At 39.7% G+C, this 22,908-nt stretch overlaps 2 protein-coding genes across 3 annotated transcripts in view; both read right to left on the bottom strand.

The window, feature by feature from the left end:
* The window catches only part of LOC135476539 (uncharacterized), a 324,624-nt gene extending 303,970 nt beyond the window's left edge, over positions 1-20,654 (bottom strand). Inside the window, exon 1 of one of the 2 annotated variants that reach the window (XM_064756590.1) lies at positions 20,617-20,654. The gene's annotated coding sequence lies outside the window, so the exon portion shown is untranslated. Of the gene's footprint in view, positions 1-14,814; positions 15,330-20,616 lie in introns of those variants that run through there. The other variant, XM_064756589.1, reaches the window with a different exon arrangement.
* Positions 1-22,908, bottom strand: part of LOC135476540 (uncharacterized) — a 64,983-nt gene that overhangs the window by 14,306 nt on the left and 27,769 nt on the right. The window lies entirely within an intron of this gene.

Raw genomic sequence — 22,908 nt, 5'->3', positions numbered from 1 at the left:
TGCCATGATGAAATCACCCGGATCCGTGATAGGCTAACCCCTTTGTGGTGCAGCCTATCAACATTAGTGATAGGCTAACCCCTTTGTGGTGTAGCCTGTCAGCATCAGTGATAGGCTAACCCCTTTGTGGTGTAGCCTATCAGCATCAGTGATAGGCCAACCCCTTTGTGGTATAGCCTATCAGCATCAGTGATAGGCTAACCCCTTTGTGGTGTAGCCTATCAACATCGGTAAACACATAGAGATTATCATCAGACTGTGCTGATCTGCATCGTCGTGTCTGCTCGAGTTCTCTGCGGTTGCGTCGCCGTATCGACCGAGCCCGCGGGGCGAGGTCGATACGGCGATGCAACTGCAGAGAACGAGAGCAGATGCGACGATGCAGATCTGCGCAGTGTAATGATAATCTATTTATCATATACCTTCTATTGACACTACTTTAGGGGGGGGGGCATAAAATCCAGATATTTCTTCAGACTACTTTGCTTAGCATATAGTGTCTGGCAGTGCACAGGCCGTCATTTATAAACATCAAAAACACGTTTATATAAACATCATCTCAAATCTGACAAGTGATATTTTGAAATTGAGTATAGCAGCTGTAAAGCGCGCTAAAAAATCAGATCAACCACCAATTTCAGAAGTGAAGAAGTGATTAAATTACATGTGGATGACTGAAAGTTCTTTAAATTTGCTGAAGTCTTGAAAGAGTTTGTCAACTAAGTTAATGGGCAGCTGATCCGTGGCAGAAATTGAGGTGGAACGTGCAATTTGAAAAGGATACACCCTGGAAAATACCGGCAGTTGTACATGTTCTAGTGGCATGGCTTACACTGTGTGTGAAATTCTGTGAAACAAACAGTTATAACTTCCTCTTTTAAAGTCTTAGGTGTGACTCGATCAAGGATTGATCCTGGATCTACCGGTCCCGAAGCAGACACTCTACTTGGAGGAAGTTTACCGAGCCGTTAGAGCGCGGACCTGTTAAAGATCCCCTACTAAAGTGCGTGTGCATGAAGCGTGTGTCTGTATGTAAAACATCGTTTAATACAAATCTCATTTTAACCATTGTATTTCATTGTATACAAATTGTAGGATAATCTTTTAATTCTTGTGTGGGGGTCCATTATTTCCTTATCATAAACGTCCAAAGCTCTTCTCTTGTCTACTATCTACGTGAAGCTGAATTTGTTTAGGTTTTATTCATTTGTTCTTAGTATTTTACCACGACATTTATTTGAAGTTGTTTTCTCCAGGATACGTAGTTTTGCTGTTTTAGGCGAACTAAATTAATCCACAATGTCTGTTGCGCATGCGTCGACCTGGGAAACCTGGAGGCTTACATGTTGGCATAGCACTTAGAATGAATGAATGATTATGGCTTAACGCCACATCGGCAATATTTCAGCCATATCGTGGCGAGAACAAGGTGAAAACATGAGACGGTTAAGGTTTTCGAAATGATGGTGAGAACATCAAAAATAAAACAAAAAGTACACACATGTTTAAACTCAGATAAGAAAAAACCAAAACAGTTAAAACTCGAAAACCAACATATTTAAAAAATATTATACCTGGAAGGCTATATGTATATAACTTTTTATCTATTAATATTTCAGACAATTGAAATTTATATTTTATGATATAGGCCAATGGCCTTCAAATATTTTATGACAGCATCACCAGCGATGCTGTCAAATAAATCATATACAGAGATAACTGTGTAGAATCTTTGCCAAACATGAGCAAAGTCTACACAGTCAACCAGGATATGTTTGACGCTGTATTCAGCATCAGATCGAACACACTCTGGAGCACTGCTCCCATCTAAGATGAAATTGTGTGTCAGATGTGAATGCTCAATACGACACCTTGTTAAAACTACTTAGTCTCTACGAGACATTTGGTAAGTATAGGCATTGTAGCCAATAACAGGATGAATAACATGCACTTTATTATGGATCTGCAAGTCCCACTCACCCTGCTAAACGCGATGAATATATTTAAGAATATTAGACTCTATGTCAGTATACGGTATTTTAACCCGAGATACAGGTTTATACAGGACAGCTTTCGCTTCCCTGTCCACGACTGTGTTTCCAAGTATACCACTGTGACTTGGTATCCAACAGAATATAATGTCTTTACCTCTTTTAATTAGTTTCCTATGTTTGGCTATGATCTCAATTATCAGTGGATTTTTAAATTTATTATTCTGAATTGCCAAAAGGCAAGACAGCGAGTCGCTGCAAATCACCGTCCGCTGGGCATGCTCTGAGGAAACATATGATAAGGCCAGGAGTATAGCTCTGGCCTCTGCAGAAAAGATAGAAGATGAAGGTGGCAGACGAAGAGAAGTGACCCGCTGATCTAGCACAGCCGCAGCCACAACTCTGTCCCCATCCTTTGACCCCTCAGTATATATAAATTTATAATCCATATAATCAGCCTTGATTTCAGCAAAACTTTGCTGAATTATAAGAGGATTTGTACTTGAATTATTATATTTACGCAGATCAAATATTAGTTTAGGGTGTGGAAGAAGCCAGGAAGGTGACTCCGGAAAAGACACTGGAGTTATATCCTCTAGCTTGATGTTAGCTTCCACAATATGGTCCCGTATACGAAGACCAAACGGACGGATCTTGTCAGGACATTTACAAAATTTATCTACATATGATGGATTAAAAACACAGTCGTAGGCAGGGTTTGTTGGATGAGCTTTAAGCTTAGTACCATATTGAAGGCTCAGTTTTATACGTCGGTGATATAAAGAAGGCTCATTTGCCTCCACGTATAAACTCTCTACTGGGGAGGTTCTAAAAGCACCAAGGCTAAGCCTCAAACCTTGGTGATGAAAAGGATCCAACATTTTCAGGTACCATTTCCTAGCGGAACCGTAAATGATGGATCCATAGTCCAATTTAGACCTCACCAGAGAACGATATAAGTTAAGTAAAACTGATCGGTCAGCACCCAATCGGTGCTAGACACGCCCTTAATTATATCGAGAGCCTTTGTACATTTAGCCTTAAGCATTTTAATATGAGGTATAAAAGATAGCTTACTGTCAAATATTATACCTAAAAAATTTGTTTCTCCAACAATTTTAATCTGTTCACCACAAAAATTAAGCTCAGGGTCAAGATGAAGTTTCCGTTTATTACAAAAATGCATACCGACGGTTTTAGATGTTGAAAATCTAAAACCGTTTTCAGTTGCCCATTTCTCGATTTTATTGAGACAAAGCTGCAACTGACGTTCGATATTATTCATATTCTTAGCTCGGTAGCATGTAAGGAAGTCATCAACATATAAAGAACCCTCTGTGCCAGATGGTAATGTTTTTGCTAGCTATTTATTTTTATGCTTAACAGAATTGGTAATGGAATGCTGCCCTTTGGTACACCCATTTCCTGCTCATAAGAGTCAAAAAGAGTAGACCCCACCCGTGCTTTAAACTGACGTTGAGATAAAAATTGTGATATAAATATTGGTAATCGACCTTTTAAATCCCATATCCGCCAGGTCTATTAAAATACAATATTTCCATGTGGTGTCGTAGGCCTTTTCAAGGTCAAAAATATCGACACCACATGTTCGTTATTGATGAAGCCATTGCGAATAAAAGTTTTAAATCGAACAAGGTGATCCATGGTAGATGTGCCTTGCCGAAAACCACATTGAATATTAGAGAGTAACTTGTTGTTTTCAAGAAACCAAACAAGTCTATCATTAATCATCCGTTCCATAGTCTTACAGACACAGCTAATAAGAGCTATAGGACGGTAATTATTTGGATCAGTATGATCCTTACCCGGTTTAGGAACCGGGATAATACAGGCCTCCCTCCATGATGATGGAAAATTACCAGTTATCCAAATATCATTAAGCAAGTCCAAGAGAGTCTCCAGTGGCTCAGGTGGTAAATGGTTCAGAAACTTATAATATACGTTATCAGAACCACAAGCAGTATCGTGGGCCTTTCTTAATGCAGTTTTAACTTCCTCGATATTAAAAGGATAATTATAATCTTCTAAATTCTTAGAAGGAATTGGCAATTTAATTTTCTCCATCTGGGTTTTAGTATGTTGAAATTCTTTAGTATAATTCTCAGAAGAAGATGTCTTGGAAATTGTCAGCTAGCTTATAACCTACATGGGATGGAGAGGTATATGCTGGACTTTTGCTTTATTATTGTTGCCCTTAAGCTTCTGAACCATATTCCAGACCTTACGCATAGTGCTTTTGACGTAATGCCCGAAACAAAGTTCCGCCAACAAGATCGTCTCTTTGGACTTGAGTAATCGACGAGCCTTAGCTCGAAAAATACGAACCTGGTTTAAATTATTATCAGTAGGACAATGATTAAATCTGCGTTCAGCCTTTTTACGGTCCTTTATGGCCTTACGACAGTCATTGTCGTACCAGGGTTTACTTTTGGATTGGGGATTTGTCGAGGTCTTAGGGATAGTTCTATCGGCAGCTCGTAGTACAAGCTCAGTAAATTTTAGTATAGGATCATCTGCCGCATTGAAATTCTCTGGAGAGATATCAGCCTCACAGAACATCTCAAATGCGAACCAGTCTGCTTTATCGAATTTCCACCTAGCTAAACGTTCTAAAGAATTAGAAGTTGTTATGTATGACTATTTAACGTTTTCATGTTTTCACTGTTAGTCTGCGGACCTTTGTGTTATATGTTATAAGCATAACAGGCCCTGTTATATTTGTACAGCTCGGACCTGGCCGAAAGCACCTTGTTCAATGCTCTGTTTATTTAACTGGCTGTTCATTGGCTGTTAATTCTGTGTCTAAGAATAGTTGAATCCACCTGGACCGTATATAAGCCGTGTTTTCTGTGCAGAGAGGAGGTTTTTTTGCTGCATCCACTGGGAGCCAGGAGAGTGTGCGACGCTCTCGTATCGAGTCCATTATATTTATATGAGCTGGTGATGCCAGTTTCATTTGGGAGGACAGATTTTTATGCCGGCACCGTTTGTGTACCACAGTAGTCCTGATGTCTGGTTTATGTGAATTTCTGCGGAAGTCACGTTTATTGGTGTTCGGATCTTTATTATGATTATACAGTGTGACTGTGTAGTTTGTTTAACACGCTGACCTCACCTGACCGACAAGGTCGTCAAGGACTCTAAACTGAAGTTTTCAGTTTTGCAAAGGACGTTCGTTCTGCCACAAGGTGACATTACTCTACGTCTCTGAACGGCTCGTTTGTGAGCTTCTGCGGGAGCTGTGACTGATGTGAAGTGGATTATACCTCCATGCCTGTATTCACCCTGTGTTGTGCTCTGCGGGTGTGACGTCATTCAAAGGCTTGACTGTTCCAGTTCTGTGTAACCTGTGTACTGTGTTCGTGTTCGCTAACCTGGCGAAGTACCTGTCTAGGACAATTTGTGACTTGTGTGAATTGTGTGTTTATCCCATGGTCTTTACGTTGGATCTCCTGGAACACGTTCCTTGGGTTGCAAAGGTGAACTGGAAACTTTTAAAGACCGGTAATACTGATGTGTATGTTGTTGTTGTTGTTGAACTGTCTGTAAAACTGTCCGCCCCTTTTTATATATATAAAGCATTGTTTACATTGTAATATTGAGTCACTGAGTCTGTTTTCTGTTGCTGTTTTCAATACCGTAACAAAGTGATATGCTCTAGTATAATAGGAAAATGGTCACTACCACAAAGATCATCATGCACCTTCCAAGAAAAATCCGGGAGAAGTGATGAATTTGTGATAGTGAGAACGATAGCAGAATAAGTGCCATTAACCGGATGTAAATAGGTATTAGAACTATCATTGAAATAACACAGTTCCTCCTGAGATAGGAAGTCTTCTACTATCTTGCCCTTATTATTTATGTTATTACTACCCCATAGGGGGTTATGGGAATTCAAATCTCCCATTATAATAAACGGCTTAGGTAGTTGTTTTATTAAAATATGTAACTGAGAAACTGTCAAAAAAGTGTTCGGAGGTATATACACCGAACATAATGTGATTGTTTCAGACAGTGAAACACGAACGGCCACAGCCTAAAGCTCTGTATCCAGAGAGACTGGACTGTAAATAATATTGTTATTCATGAAGATAGAAGAGCTGCCCGCAGCCCGCTCTTCTTCATTTGAATAAGTGCTGTACAAGGAATAAGTTTTAAGGGCTACTGTATCTTTGTCAGATGTCTTCAGATGAATTTCCTGAAGACAAAGGGCAATAGGATTAACTGATTGAACTAACTGTGTTATTTCAATAAAATTTACTTTAAGACCTTCACAATTCCACTATATAATTTTGTCTAAAGAAGACATTATGGAGGGATACCTATAGGAGATTTCTCTTTATGTTTGGACCGAGGACGACTCTTCCTTGGAGATCGGCTGGAAGATCTCCCTGGTGAGGGCGATGTATCCATCACATCCGCATCCGATGTTGTAGCACCAACGTCCTCCAACGATCCAAACCTATTAAAAATTTGGACAGGGTCCCTAGTGGCCTTAGAGGAACGCTCTGTGGGACCATTAGGTTTACTATTATCATTATTATATTTATTTCCAGATTTGGTTTTGGCAGTTTTGTTTTTGAATTGGTTAAGTTCAGGTCTATCAGTTTGTTGTTTATTATTGACTGGTTTTATTTGCTGTTCTACGGTGGTCTGTGTTGAGCAGCAGGTTGTAAAGATGTGGAGCTAGCTTTGTCGTTTCCAATTGACCATGTTAATGAAGTTTGAGTTCCAACAGATGTTGTAGTTCGCTTGACCACATTGGCAAACGAAGATTGCTATGAAGTGTTAGAGAGGGAGGCCAATTTGCGGGTCTCCTGACAAGAGATAATATTTTTAGTTTTTAGATTTATTATTTGCTTTTCTTTAATAAAAATGGACAGTCCTTGGAGGAGGCCATGTGGTCTCCACTGCAATTACAACACTTAACTGTGCTGCTGCAGTCGAAACCATCATGACCCTCACTGCCGCATCTAAAACAAACCAGATTATTTTTACATTGGCCCTTACCGAGACCAAATTTTTGGCAATTAAAGCAACGTGTAGGGTTAGGAATGTATAAATCTACACTAACCCTATACGGGCCAATGTAAATATACGACGGAAACGAGGTTGTGTTGAAGGTCAAAACATATGTATTAAGTTGAATGATGTTGCCAGATTTCTTCATAGTGAAGCGTTTAACTCTGGTAAAACCCTGTGATTTCAGTTCTGCGCATATTTCCTCTTCAGACAAGTCAATAATATCAGCATCCCGATCACGAATTATCCCCTGACAGCTGTTGAGGGAATTGTGCGAGGATGCGAAAACAGGTATATCAGATATTTTAGTCAATGACAATAAATTTTTTGACTGTTGCTTCCGGAAACATTCAATGAGAATGTCTGCGGATGTTAACTTTTGAATGGTTTTTAATGTTCCAGCTGTGCCCTGGAGAGCCCTTTTCAATACAAAAGGCTGAATTTCGGAGGCCGGCTTTTGTTAACTCTTAGTCGAGAGAACAATAAAAGCCGGCCAGCCGTCCTGTCCAGTATCAAGAGAGTCTGAGAAAACTTATAACTTCCTGTTTTTATCAGCACTTGTAGTCGGCTGAGAGGAAGATCTATTGGGTATAACTGAAGTTGAAATTTGAAACGAGGCCATTATTTATTTTATCAATTTCGCCTTAAGTGTCCCCCACCCATCACGGAGTGCCAACAAGGGCGAATCTACCTCTGCGGATGACCAGCAGAGAATAAAAACAGGGAATCCACGCAAGGTATACTCGAACAGATTGAGTTATACCAAAAGGTTAAATTCAATCTACTCGATTGACCCATTAGCCACCGCCTTCTGCATTGACCCCAAAGGAAGAGCATCTAAAAAAGAGCCAACTTGACATCTCTGTAAGACAAAGAATAACAAACGGGATCAAGTGTAGGGCTTGACGTGACCAGCCGATTGATCGGACCGGGTCCATCCGACCTACCGTCTCTCTCCAGGTTAGAGCCAAAGTGACGTGTTGGGCGTGAGGATCTTGCAAGACCAACACGCCCTCAGCCACCAGCATCCCGTCCTCGTAGATTACGGGTTTCAACCCACGACAAACAGATCTCTCTCCGGCTCCCTCTCACACAACCGGGAAGATGTGAGCCTATTATATTCACCGGGCTTACACGGGAGAGCTCTAGGTTAGTCGACTTTTACGACAAGCTTGCCTAGAGGGCTGAGGTCCTATTCTTATCACCCCGGAAATCCCACGGGGGGCATAGCACTTAGAAACGTTTTGTCTGCATATGTTTAGTGGCTCTATACTTCATTGCTTTTACTGAATGGGATTTACAGGAGACTTGAAGGAGACGTTTTAAAGGGAGATAACCCTTGTTGGCATTTGCCAATTAAACGCCTGTTTTTACTGCTGTTGTTTCATTGTTCCCGGAAAGCCGATCTGTGGTCACTGACTTTGCTCTCGCGAAATTGTGAGATAACGAGGTATTTGTGAGATGTTTCCATGAGATGATTTGCCTTGTGTGGATTTTGACTGTCCTGGGGTTGGCTGATCTTGTGGAACCCAGTACAGGTGTGTCGAAATTCCTCTGAAACCTGTGCACATGTTCAGTATAGATCCATGTGTGGTATAACTAACCCACCTGCATGCGGTGTCTTGTAATCTCTGCCTTGTACAAGATATGTCACCTCTATTCTCTCCTTCACCATAGGTGTGGACATGGATAAAGCTAACAGAGTAACTTCGGCAGATGCTGTTGTACGATGTTGTTGTAAATATTTTTACTATTAACTAGACTTAAAATCAGTCCATGTGCCCTAACTGGGAGCGACCATGATCATAGGAGCATTGGTGTAAACAAGTTTTCTTCGATCATTTTGTCGTAACAAAATGCTGACATACCGCCAAGGTGGATATGTAAGAGGCATTAGGAGGGAAGAAGAACGCATCAGACAGGTTCGTCTAGACTTTATTTAGGTTTGTAAGGTTTATTTGCTAGATGAAACTCGTTGTTGTTGTGGGTTCGCTAGGAGAAAATAGAAGCAATTCCCCATATTTTCTTAAACAAGGTCCCAAAATATGTTCATGTTGGATTTAATCAACATACTAAAAACGGTTATAGACCAGCTTTTGACAATATAATTAAAGACATACTGCAAGGAGTAAAACCAGAGCAGCGACAACAATGTGACAGCTTGCGAATAATCGTACGTTCCCGTGAAATAGGGCCTTCGACCTCTTGTCAAGTTACCTTAGTCAGGATTTTAGTCTATGTGTTCATGTAAATTCATAAATAGTAGCAATGTAAGCGTCAAGTCCGACATTCATATACCATTCGTAGTCCGTAAAAGGCGTTCCTTTTACGTATGTGAATGTTGGACTTGACGCTTATATTCCAAGTCAATAACATTGATTGTGGAGAACAGTTCGTATTTTATTAGAAGCTATCCCATTGGTAGGACCACAAGGGGAATAACTGCTAAGACAAGTTCAAAATTTCAAGGACCGTAACCCTCTTTCTATCAGTAACCTAACAGGGGTTTGGATATGTCTTGTAGTCTTAACCTATTTGCAAAAGCGTGAAAGTAAATTTAAGACATATATGTGAGTGTTCCTGATGTTTTGAAATCCCTCTACAGAGTTCAGACTGATCTTCAAGACCTGTGAACCGGCCCGGATAGCACAGTTGGTAGAGCGTCCGCTTCGGGACCGGTAGATCCAGGATCAATCCTTGATCGAGTCACACCTAAGACTTTAAAAGAGGAAGTTGCAACTTCCTCGCTTGGCGTTCAGCGTGAAGGGGATAGTGGAACGACTGGTTGACCCGTATCAGTATAATGGCTCGGGCGGGGCGGCTTACTTGCCTTCGGTAAGTGGTCTCAGTGAAGCAGCACTAAATAAAAGAGCGGTGGAAATCCGTCCTGCAACAAGGAGGCACATTACACGTGCATGCACCCTAATGATTCCTTCGTCATCATATGACTGAAAAATTGTTGAGTACGACGTTAAACCCCAAGCACTCACTCACTCACTCAAGACCTGTATTGTAAAACACGCCGACACCAACGCCTCAGCCAACCTGGTGCTCTTAGGAGAGGCAGGGGCCACAAGCGACATGGTTGTTATTCGCAGGGATATGGACAGGTTTAACATTGGAAGGTAAGTCCTTAGGAGTGGCGTAATACTGATGACAAGTGCATCAACTGTCACTTTAGAAGATCACCTCTGTCTGATGTCAGTCCATCCATCAATGAAACCATGTGGTCCTTGCATTCCTCAAGAGTGTTCTTTCTAAATCTGTACCTAATAATGCCAACCGTCCTTTGAATAGATCCTCACAACTAGATATGTCATGTTGAGGTAGACGACCATCACCAGCTGTGAGACTTCATTAGCACCAAACCATTTTCCCCAAATCTTATCATGACGTTCATCTACTGTGTACATAGTATATACTGAATATGTATATGGTATAAAGAATGGATGGATATTTTGGAGATCCAGTACATCTACCGTTGGAGAACCATTAATGTGGTTTTATGAGACGCTCGTGTATGGTCAGTTTAAACGCGTCTAGTCCGCATAAGTATACACTGAAACTCCACTAGAAGCACACATGGAAAAATTCTGGGGAAAAAACAAATCCTCATTCAGGCTGTGTCGTTTTCAGGCATATAACCGCGGAGAATGTTCTAGCTTAACCAATGTCAGCCTGTTTGTCAGGGGTCTACTGGTCGATGGCCTATTGTTTAGGGGCCCAATGGCCGCCACCAAAATAGTTGAATTTGTTTGGGTTTTATTCATTTGTTTTGTAGTATTTTACCAGTATTAATAAAACTTTAGTATTTTCGTGATGTTGTTTTGTCCAGGATATGTAGTTTTGCTCTTGTCTGCCATATTCGATCGTTTGACTTTGCATGTTTTTGGTAGTTCAAGTTAAATCAGCCATGTCTGTCGCGCATGCGTTGAATTGGGGAAACCTGGTGGCTGACCTGATCGCATTACATTAGGGGACAAACCTGTGTCGGGTCTTTGCCATGTTTATTTACTACGTCAGATTTATAAGTAAGTTTTCACGTCGTGACTGAGAGTAGTGTGTCATTTTCGAGGAAAGCCTTGTTTTAAGGATTTCTTTTACCTGTTTTAAGCGAACTAAATTTATCAGCAATATCTGTTGCGCATGTTTTGACCTAGGAATCCTGGAGGCTTACATGTTAGCCTAACACTTAGAAACGTTTTGTCTGCATATGTTTGGTGGCTCTTTACTACATTGCTTTTCCTAAGCCGGATTTACAGGTAAGTGTTCACGACATGGCTTGAAGCAGACGCTCCATTTTTAAGGGAGGTAACCCTTGTGACCAATTGTCAACTGAAAACCTTCTGTTCGATCCTGTCTGGGAAAAGCTAAACTGTGTGCACGGACTTATCTCTCGCAAAATTGTGAGATAACGAGGTATTTGTGAGATGTTTCCATGAGATGATTTGCCTAGTGTGGATTTTGACTGTCCTGGGATTGGCTGATCTTGTGGAACCCAGTACAGGTGTGTTGAAATTCCTCTGAAACCTGTGCACGTGTTCAATATTAGATCTGTTGTATGATGCGGTCCTTCACCGCCATGTGTGTATAACTAATCCACCTGCACGTACTGCCTTATACTCTGTGCCTTATACAAGATATGTCACCTCTATTCTGTCCTTCACCATAGCTGTGGACCTGGATGAAGCTAACAGAGTAACTTCGGCAGATGCTGTTGTACGGTGTTGTTGTAAATACTTTTACTTGCAGACAATACAACATTTCTTTTCCTGGGCCGGATTTACAGGTAAGTGTTCACGACATGGCTTGAAGCAGACGCTCAGTTTTTAAGGGAGATAACCCTTGTGACCAATTGTCAACTGAAAACATGCGTCGATCCTGTCTATTAAAAGCTAAACTGTGGGCAGTGACTTATCTCGCGCGAAATTGTGAGATAACGAGGTATTTGTGAGATGTTTCCATGAGATGATTTGCCTTGTGTGGATTTTGACTGTCCTGGGATTGGCTAATCTTGTGGAACCCAGTACAGGTGTGTTGAAATTCCTCTGAAACCTGTGCACATGTTCAATTTAGATCTGTTGTATGATGCGGGTCCTTTATCGCCATGTGTGTATAACTAATCCACCTGCACGTGCTGTCTTATAATCTGTGCCTTATACAAGATATGTCACCTCTATTCTGTCCTTCACCATAGCTGTGGACATGGATGAAGCTAACAGAGTAACTTCGGCAGATGCTGTTGTACGGTGTTGTTGTAAATACTTTTACTTGCAGACAATACAACTATTAACTAGACCTAAAATCAGTTCATGTGCACTAAGTGGGAGCGACCATGATCATAGGAGCATTGGTGTAAACAAGCTTTCTCCGATCATTTCGTCGTCACAAAATGCTGATATACTGCCAAGGTGGATATGTAAGAGACATTAGGAGGAAGAAGAACGCATCAGACAGCTTCGCTCAGACTATATTTAAGTCTGTAAGGTTTATTTGCTAGATAAAATTCGCTGTTGTTGTGGGTTCGCTGGAAGAAAATAGAAGCACTTCCCCATATTTTCTTAAACAAGATCCAAACATATGTTCATGTTGGATTTAATCCACATACTAAAAACGGTTTTGACAATATAGTTAAAGACATACTGCAAAGAATAAAACCAGAAAAGCGACAACAATGTGACAGCTGAGAAATAGTCGTACGTTCCCGTGAAATAGGGCCTTCGACCTCTTGTCAAGTTACCTTAGTCAGGATTTTAGTCTATGTGTTCATGTAAATTCATAAATAGTAGCAATATAAGCGTCAAGTCCGACATTCATATACCATTCGTAGTCCGTAAAAGGCGTTCCTTTTACGTATATGAATGTCGGACTTGACGCTTATATTCCAAGTCAATAATCGCAAGATCCATTTCCAAAACAACGTTTAACACTTAACTCCCAAAGACAATGGTATGTAAGAAATTATACAAATAAGAAATAAAGCCGGTAACACACAAGAGAGAGGCGGTCATCAGTTTTCAATGATGCCGGGCAGACAATGAATATTCCAGGCATGAATCCCAATTTACACGCCTCTAGCACCATGGCTGAAGCAGAATTAGGTAAAAAAAATGCAATGATGTTAATTTCAAATTATTAGACTTCACTGGTTTAGAATTATTGAAAATGCTGTTGTGTGATCACATTTAACATACAATCACATTACACGTCAGGCTGTACAATTGATTATGGGCCTGTATGCTGAATAGAGGCTTAATCGCATGTGGCTATCTCAAATGTCCTATTTGATCGACTACAGAGCGAAATGTGGGAAGCTGATCCTACAAGCCTCACCACTCACACTAATGTAGGCTAAAGAGACAATTAAATTGTACAAGGAGGTACATGTGTACAAGCTACATGTAGTCTTTCTGAAGTTGGTGTGAAGGCCGAGGGAGCAGTTACTGCTTTGTTAGACTAACATTGATTGTCTTATTTTATTAGAAGCTATCCCATTGGTAGTACAGAACTGTAAGCTAAAATTGTGAGATAACGAGGTATTTGTGAGATGTTTCCATGAGATGATTTGCCAGAGCAGCAACGACAGTGTGACAGCTGGGAAATAGTCGTACGTTCCCGTGAAATAGGGCCTTCGACCTCTTGGCAAGTTACCTTAGTCAGGATTTTAGTCTATGTGTTCATGTAAATTCATGTAAATAGCCTTTCTGAAGTTGGTGTGAAGGCCGAGGGAGCAGTTATTGCTTTGTTAGACTAACATTGATTGTGGAGAACAGTTCTTATTTCATTAGAAGCTATTCCATTGGTAGTACAAGTTCAAAATCTCAAGAACCGTAACCCTCTTTCTATCAGTAACCTAACAGGGGTTTTGATATGTCTTGTAGTCTTAAGCTATTTGCAAAAGCGTGAAAGTAAATTTAAGACATGTATGTGAGTGTTCCTGATGTTTTGAAATCCCTCTACCGAGTTCAGACTGATCTTCAAGATCTGTGATGTAAAACACGCCGACGCCAACGCCTCAGCCAACCTGGTGCTCTTAGGAGAGGCAGGGGCCACAAGCGACATGGTTGTTATTCCTGGGGATATCGACAGGTTTAACATTGGAAGGTAAGTCCTTAGGAACGCCGAGTGGCGTAATACTGATGACAAGTGCATCAACTGTCACTTTAGAAGATCACCTCTGTCTGATGTCAGTCCATCCATCAGTGAAACCATGTGGTCCTTACATTCCTCAAGAGTGTTCTGTCTAAATCTGTACCTAATAATGCCAACCGTGCTTTGAATAGATTCTCACAACTAGATATGTCATGTTGAGGTAGACGAGCTTCACCAGCTGTGAGACTTCATTACCCTCAAATCATTCTCCCCAAATCTTATCATGACGATCATCTACTGTGTACATACTATATACTGAATATGTATATGGTAAAAGAATGGATGGATATTTTGGAGATCCAGTACATCCACCGTTGGAGAACCATTGATGTGGTTTTATGAGACGCTCGTGTATGGTCAGTTTAGACGCGTCTAGTCCGCATACGTATACAGTGAAACTGCACTAGAAGCTGTTACGACCCAAACTGCCTGTATTATAAAGAGATGGCTTGTTCGAAATACACGACAGTTTAGCCGCACAAAAAAGTAACCAAAACCAGCAGATTTTATTTTACAACAATTTATTAGCTTAACAAGAACAGATAATAAGATTTATACAAATACTAAAGTACTTAAGTTTAACAAGAAAGGATAGCAGTATCTATACAAATACTAAAGTACTTACGGTGTCAAGTCCAAACGGACGCATATATTCCAGAATATATGTACCACACAGGCATAAATGCTCAGAGGCAAATTCACAAGAGGGAAAATCCACAGTATAACTGAGTGTATGACGAAATATACACAAAATTCCACAGACAGGGTCCGTGTACTAATAAGCACTGTGTATACAAGAGCACAAATTAAACATACAAGTTCAGACTGAACAAGTGCTCGGTGGAGATAGGATATAACAAAGCCAGAGGCTATAAAAACACCAAAATTCAGCACAAAAGGCCTACTAAAATAATACACAGCGAAAGCATCCAAAACTCTCAATAATTCTCCGTTCTCCGTTCTCTGTTCTCTCCGTTTGACCTGCTTTCATAGGTCTTATATAGCCTGGTGGAATTGTCTAGAATAAGAAAATTCCTGAACACTTGATGTAAACAAACAGGCACCGAACTGAGCGTATTCTGGAACATTCTAAGGCAGAGGCAAACAGCACTCCCTGAACTTAGCATATATAAACAGTGGCAAGCTATATTTAGAAACTGACGGCAGTCGTGCACATAACACACCCACCCTTCAAGAAAAAAAAAGTTTTCCTAACTTTTTTTATACTTACAATATATGTTAAACAATATATGTTAAACAATAATATATACAACATTGTAAAACCACATGTAATTAAACATTTTATACACAACTTATACACGAGACAAGCAATCTGCAATAACATTATCTTTTCCCTTTACATGTTTGATTTTAAGATTGTATTCCTGCAACAATAAACTCCACCGTAACAATCTCTGATTCTTTCCCTTAACTTTCTATAGAAACACAAGTGGATTGTGATCAGTATTTACAATCACAGGTTGTCTGGAAGCTGTTACATAAACTTCAAAATGTTTCAGAGCTAAAATAACAGACAAACATTCTTTTTCAACAGTTGAATAATTTCTCTGAAACTTGTTCAGTTTACGAGAAAAGAAACAAACTGGATGATCAACACCAAGGTTGTCCTCCTGAAGCAAAACTGCACCTATAGCAACATCACTTGCATCAACTGCTAACTTAAAAGTTTTCTCAAAATTAGGTGCTGACAACACAGGCGAACTTTTAAGTATGGCTTTTATCTCATCAAAAGCAGTCTGGCACTCGTCTGACCAAGTAAACTTGCTGGACTTTTTCAACAGATGAGTCAATGTCTCACTAATAGTGGAAAAATTTGGACAGAATTTCCTGTAATATCCAGCCATGCCCCAAAAGCGCTTAAGCTGCCTCTTGTTACAGGGTACAGGAAGTGTAGAAATAGCACTGACTTTGGAGTCAATAGGCTTAACTTGACCTTGGCCGACAACAAGACCCAAATATGTGACAGTGGCACAACAAAATTCACTTTTTACAAGATTGACGGTAAGTTTAGCCTGACTAAGTCTCTTAAACAACTGGCGTATTCTGGAAATGTGCTGTTCCCAAGTGTCGGCGAAGATAATGACGTCATCTATGTAGACACGACACCCGTCCAAACTGGAAGTGACCTCATTCATCAGGCGTTGATACGTAGCTGGGCTATTCCTCATTCCAAATGGCATTACCTTGTACTGAAAGAGTCCATCAGCCGAAGCAAACGCTGAAATTTCACGAGCCCTAGGAGTAAGAGGAACCTGCCAAAACCCTTTTAACAGATCGAACTTTGATACATGTTTCGCCTGACCAACAGCGTCAATACAGTCATCAATACGAGGTATTGGATAACTGTCTGATTTAGTGACAGCGTTGACTTTCCTGTAATCCGTACACATTCTATATGTACCATCAAGCTTGGGTACCAAAATACATGGTGAACTCCAGTTACTGTGACTAGGCTCGATAAAGTCATTGTCTAACAGGTACTTAATCTCATTAGAGAGGTACTTAGCCTTCACTGGGTTTAACCTGTAAGGGTGCTGTTTAATAGGTGAGGCATCACCAACATCAACATCGTGAAAGATGACATCAGTTCTTGATGGTACATCCGGAAACAAATGTGAAAACTCCAAAACAAGTTCAGACAGTTGCTGTTGCTGAATGGGTTCCAGATGTTGCAGTTTAGAATCAAGTTGTTTTAAGACATCTGAATTCTGAAGCTTTGAAGAATTGAGCTTAGAATCAACCAAATGTGCGCCAATATCATCTGTATTACAGCAACTCTGGTCAATGTCAGCAGCAACAACATTAACAGAATGTACAGCAGTGTTGTCAGTGTCACTTCTGTTTACATAGGGTTTCAGCATGTTAATATGACATAACTGACTTGATTTGCGCCGATCAGGTGTTTTAACAACATAGTTAAGTTCACTCAGCTTTTTGTCAACAACATATGGACCAAAATATCTGACATCAAAGCATTTACCAGGTACAGGTAACAATACTAAAACTTTCTGACCAGGTTGAAATGACCGAACAACAGATTTCTCATCATATCTACGTTTCCTATTCTTCTGAGTACATTCAAGATTGGCTTTAGCCAATTCACATGCTCTGACAAGCTTAGCACGAAAATCAGATACATAATCTAAAAGATTTACATTACTTGTGTCATCATTGAGAAACTGTTCCTTGTAAATTAACAAAGGTCCTCTAACAGTATGTCCAAATACTAAATCAAATGGACTGAAACCCAATGATTCTTGTACTGACTCTCGAACAGCAAACATAAGAAATGGAATACCTTCATCCCAGTCTTTCTCTGTATCATAACAATAAGTCTTAATCATGTTCTTTAATGTTTGGTGAAATCTTTCAATTGCACCTTGACTTTCTGGGTGGTAGGCAGACGACTTGTATTGTTTAATACCTAACTGGTACATAACTTGCTGAAAAATACCAGACATAAAGTTTGAACCTTGATCAGACTGTATGGATTTGGGTAAACCAAACAGAGTAAAAAACTTTGTTAAAGCTTTTACAACAGACTTGGTGTTTATATTCCTTAAAGGAACAGCTTCGGGAAAGCTGGTTGCTATACACATAATAGTTAACACATACTGATTCCCAGACTTCGTCTTAGGTAGAGGGCCTACACAATCAATCAATATTTTGCTGAATGGCTCTTGAAAAGCTGGTACAGGCTCTAATGGTGCCTTAGGAATAGTCTGATTAGGCTTACCCACTACCTGGCATGTATGACATGATTTACAAAACTGGGTTACATCTCCCTTTAATCCTGGCCAAAAGAAGTGGTTCAGTATCCTGTAGTAGGTCTTGTTAACACCCAAGTGACCAGCTAATGGCATTTCATGTGCCATACGTAAAACTTCAGTTCGGTATGCCTTAGGTACAACAATCTGATGTTTAACAGCCCAGTCATCATCAACAGATACATCAGGTGGTCTCCATTTACGCATAAGTATATTAGATTTGACATAATAACACACAGGTTCAGATGAAATAACACAATCATCGAGAGCTCTGTCAAACAAACATGAAATTTCTGGGTCTTTATGCTGTTCAGTTACAAGCTGATGTTTAGAAACATGTGATATGTCACTAGGTGTGCAATGGTCTGATTCATCATTATCAATGCAGTCGCCTTGAGTAAACATTTGTGTAAGAAATGTATCTTGTAAGTCCGTTACTGTGTTTTTGCCGTTATCAGAAAGTTTGTCTGACATAGACCTCGTTACAGCACAAGAGGGATACAAATCTGGAATTTCTTTCTCAACAGGATCAACAGTTTGATTTAAACAAGGTTTATCAGTCACAATAGGATTAACCATTACTTTGTCACCAGCAAGATCATTGCCAAGTAGTAGATAAATTATTTAAAGGGCAAAGTAGGCCTAATGCCGACAGTAACAGGACCCGAAATAATATCTGATGACAGGTAAGCTTTGTGAAGAGGCACAGATTCAAATTCAGCAGAGCTTACACCTCTAATTAATACATTGGATCCAGAATATGACTCATCAGAAAATGGCAAAACATTTTGTAACAGTAAAGACTGAGAAGCTCCAGTATCTCTTAATACTCTGATCTTTGTATCACAAGACATGTCACTTTTAAGTGAGACTTTACCGTCACAAATAAATGGCTCAAAAACCTTCATAACATTATCCTGTGAATTCTGTGTACAATTTACTGGTGGAGTCTTAACATAATCAAATGCATCAACATTGTTCACTATATCAGACTTTTTAGCAGTAACACACAAACCAGTAGGCTTGGAGCCACCCTCCTGTTCTTGCCTTCTCTTTAAAGCATAACAATTTGATATGACATGGCCTGGCTTCCTACAAAAATTACATGTAACCCTGCTAAACTGTCTATCAGTAAATGTATGGTCAGACCTTCGTTGAGTAGTGTTCGAATTAACAGGTCTTCTTTGATCACCTGATTTGTCAAAATTTTGAGCCTGTTTCGGTGGGCCTGAATTTGAGTCAAATGAACCGCTGGAAAAGGGTTGAGGCTTTCTAAATGTAGACGGCTTTTTCTGAAATGAGACCTTATGTGTAACAGTGTAAGTATCGGCCATAGTGGCTGCTGCTTCTAAAGTATCAGCCTCTTTGTCCTCAATGAAAGTTCTGACATCATCATTAATACATCTTTTAAAGTCTTCAATCAGAATGATCTGTTTCAACTTTTCATAATCATTATCTACGCTTTTAGCATAACACCACCGCTCAAACAATTGTTCCTTCTGCCTAGCAAATTCAATGTAAGTCTGATCTCTTTTTCTCAAAATTTGTAAACTTCTGCCGATAGGCCTCTGGCACAAGCTCATATCTTTTTAAGATAACATCTTTCACAAAATCATAATCTGCAGCCTGTTCTGTTGATAACTCTGTGTATATATCCATAGCTTTGCCAGTTAACACACTCTGTAAAAGGGTAGTCCAAAACTTTTTAGGCCACTCTAAATTTTGAGCAATCTTCTCAAACTGTAGACAATATTTATCTACATCAGTTTCACGAAATTGTGGCACCAATCTTATGTTTCTAGCGACGTCAAATTTTGGAGGCATATCAGAAAAACCTAAGCCAGACCTATCTCCTTCAAGTTTCCTTGTTTCAATTTCGCTCTGAAGTCTCAATTTCTCCAATTCGAACACTCTTTCATTTTCCCTTTCCTTATACAATCTTTCTTTTTCGTTTTCACTTTCTTTAAACAATCTTTCTTTTTCATTTTCATTTTCCTTAAACAATCTTTCATCTTCCTTTTCTTTAAACAATCTTTCATTTTCCCTTTCCTTAAGTTCTAACTCTTTCAGTCTTATTACAGTGGAATCATCGCCCTCAGGCCTGTACACATCTAATGCACTTTCATCAAACTCCTGTAATTCTACCAAACACTTAGCAATACTAAACTGCATATCTTTCTTACGTAAGGATCTTTTGATATTAAGATTCAGGTACTTGCTTAAAGCATACAAATCATTCTTATTTAACATATCAAAAATATCCTGATCTGGCGCTTCCATAAACTCGTCGGGCTTAAAATCCGACATAATGAATAAAATCTGCTGGCAAAATTTACTACAAAGTCAAAGACTAGAAAAATGACACAACTTACACAAAATCCTTTCAATTCCAATTCAAATTCACTTCCCGGACAAGCCCCCAATTTGTTACGACCCAAACTGCCTGTATTATAAAGAGATGGCTTGTTCGAAATACACGACAGTTTAGCCGCACAAAAAAGTAACCAAAACCAGCAGATTTTATTTTACAACAATTTATTAGCTTAACAAGAACAGATAGTAAGACTTATACAAATACTAAAGTACTTAAGTTTAACAAGAAAGGATAGCAGTATCTATACAAATACTAAAGTACTTACGGTGTCAAGTCCAAACGGACGCATATATTCCACAATATATACCACACAGGCATAAATGCTCAGAGGCAAATTCACAAGAGGGAAAATCCACAGTATAACTGAGTGTATGACGAAATATACACAAAATTCCACAGACAGGGTCCGTGTACAAATAGGCACTGTGTATACAAGAGCACAAATTAAACATACAAGTTCAGACTGAACAAGTGCTCGATGGAGATAGGATATAACAAAGCCAGAGGCTATAAAGACACCAAAATTCAGCACAAAAGGCCTACTAAAATAATACACAGCGAAAGCATCCAAAACTCTCAATAATTCTCCGTTCTCTGTTCTCTCCGTTTGACCTGCTTTCATAGGTCTTATATAGCCTGGTGGAATTGTCTAGAATACGAAAATTCCTGAACACTTGATGTAAACAAACAGGCACCGAACTGAGCGTATTCTGGAACATTCTAAGGCAGAGGCAAACAGCACTCCCTGAACTTAGCATATATAAACAGTGGCAAGCTATATTTAGAAACTGACGGCAGTCGTGCACATAACAAAGCACACATGGAAAAATTCTGTGGAAAAAACAAATCCTCATTCAGGCTGTGTCGTTTTCAGGCATATAACCCCGGAGAATGTTCTAGCTTAACCAATGTCAGCCTGTTTGTCAGGGGTCTACTGGTCGATGGCCTATTGTTTAGGGGCCCATTGGCCGCGACCAAAATAGTTGAATTTGTTTAGGTTTTATTCATTTGTTTTGTAGTATTTTACCAGTATTAGTAAAATTTTAGTATTTTCGTGAAGTTGTTTTGTCCAGGATATGTAGTTTCACTTAGCATGTTTTTGGTAGTTCAAGTTAAATCAGCCATGTGTGTCGCGCATGCGTTGAATTGGGGAAACCTGGTGGCTTACCTGATGGCATTACATTAGGGGACAAACCTGTGTCGGGTCTTTGTCATGTTCATTTACTACGTCAGATTTATAAGTAAGTTTTCACGTCGTGACTGAGAGTAGTGTGTCATTTTCGAGGAAAGCCTTGTTTTAAGGATTTCTTTTACCTGTTTTAGGCAAACTAAATTAATCAGCAATATCTGTTGAGCATGTTTTGAACTGGGAATCCTGGAGGCTTACATGTTAGCCTAACACTTAGAAACGTTTTGTCTGCATATGTTTGGTGGCTCTTGGTGACTACATTGCTTTTCCTGGGCCGGATTTACAGGTAAGTGTTCACGACATGGCTTGAAGCAGATGCTCACTTTTTAAGGGAGATAACCCTTGTGACCAATTGTCAACTGAAAACCTGTGTTCGATCCTGTAACGAGGTATTTGTGAGATGTTTCCATGAGATGATTTGCCTAGTGTGGATTTTGACTGTCCTGGCATTGGGTGATCTTGTGGAACCCAGTACAGGTTTGTTGAAATTCCTCTGAAACCTGTGTACGTGATCAATATAGATCTTGTGTATGATGCAGGTCCTTTAACACGGCATTGTCCTTTACCGCCATGTGTGATATAACTAACCCACCTGCATACGGTGTCTTATAATCTCTGCCTTATGCAAGATATGTCACCTCTATTCTCTCCTTCACCATAGCTGTGGACATGGATGAAGCTAACAGAGTAACTTAGGTAGATGCTGTTGTACGGTGTTGCAAACACTTTTACTTGCAGACAATACAACTATTAACCAGACTTAAAATCAGTCCATGTGCCCTAACTGGGAGCGACCATGATTATAGGAGCATGTTTGTAAACAGGCTTTCTCCAATCATTTTGTCGTCACAAAATGCTGATATACTGCCAAGGTGGATATGTAAGAGGCATTAGGAGGAAGAAGAACGCATAAGACAGCTTCGCCCAGACTATATTTAGGTCTGTAAGGTTTATTTGCAAGATGAAATTCGTTGTTGTTGTGGGTTCGCTAGAAGAAAATAGAAGAACTTCCCCATATTTTCTTAAACAAGGCCCCAAAATATGTTCATGTTGGATTTAATCCACATACTAAAAACGGTTATAGACCAGCTTTTGACAATATAATTAAAGACATACTACAAGGAGTAAAACCAGAGCAGCGACGACAATGTGACAGCTGGCAAATAGTCGTATGTTCCCGTGAAATAGGGCCTTCGACCTCTTGTCAAGTTACCTTAGTCAGGATTTTAGTCTATGTGTTCATGTAAATTCATAAATAGTAGCAATATAAGCGTCAAGTCCGACATTCATATACCATTCCTAGTCCATTAAAGGCGTTCCTTTTACGTATGTGAATGTCGGACTTGACGCTTATATTCCAAGTCAATA

Source organism: Liolophura sinensis, chromosome 10, assembly GCF_032854445.1.
Source record: "Liolophura sinensis isolate JHLJ2023 chromosome 10, CUHK_Ljap_v2, whole genome shotgun sequence".
Taxonomy (NCBI): domain Eukaryota; kingdom Metazoa; phylum Mollusca; class Polyplacophora; order Chitonida; family Chitonidae; genus Liolophura; species Liolophura sinensis.
The sequence above is the reverse complement of the archived record's forward strand: the minus strand, read 5'-3'. Positions and strand labels throughout refer to the sequence as shown.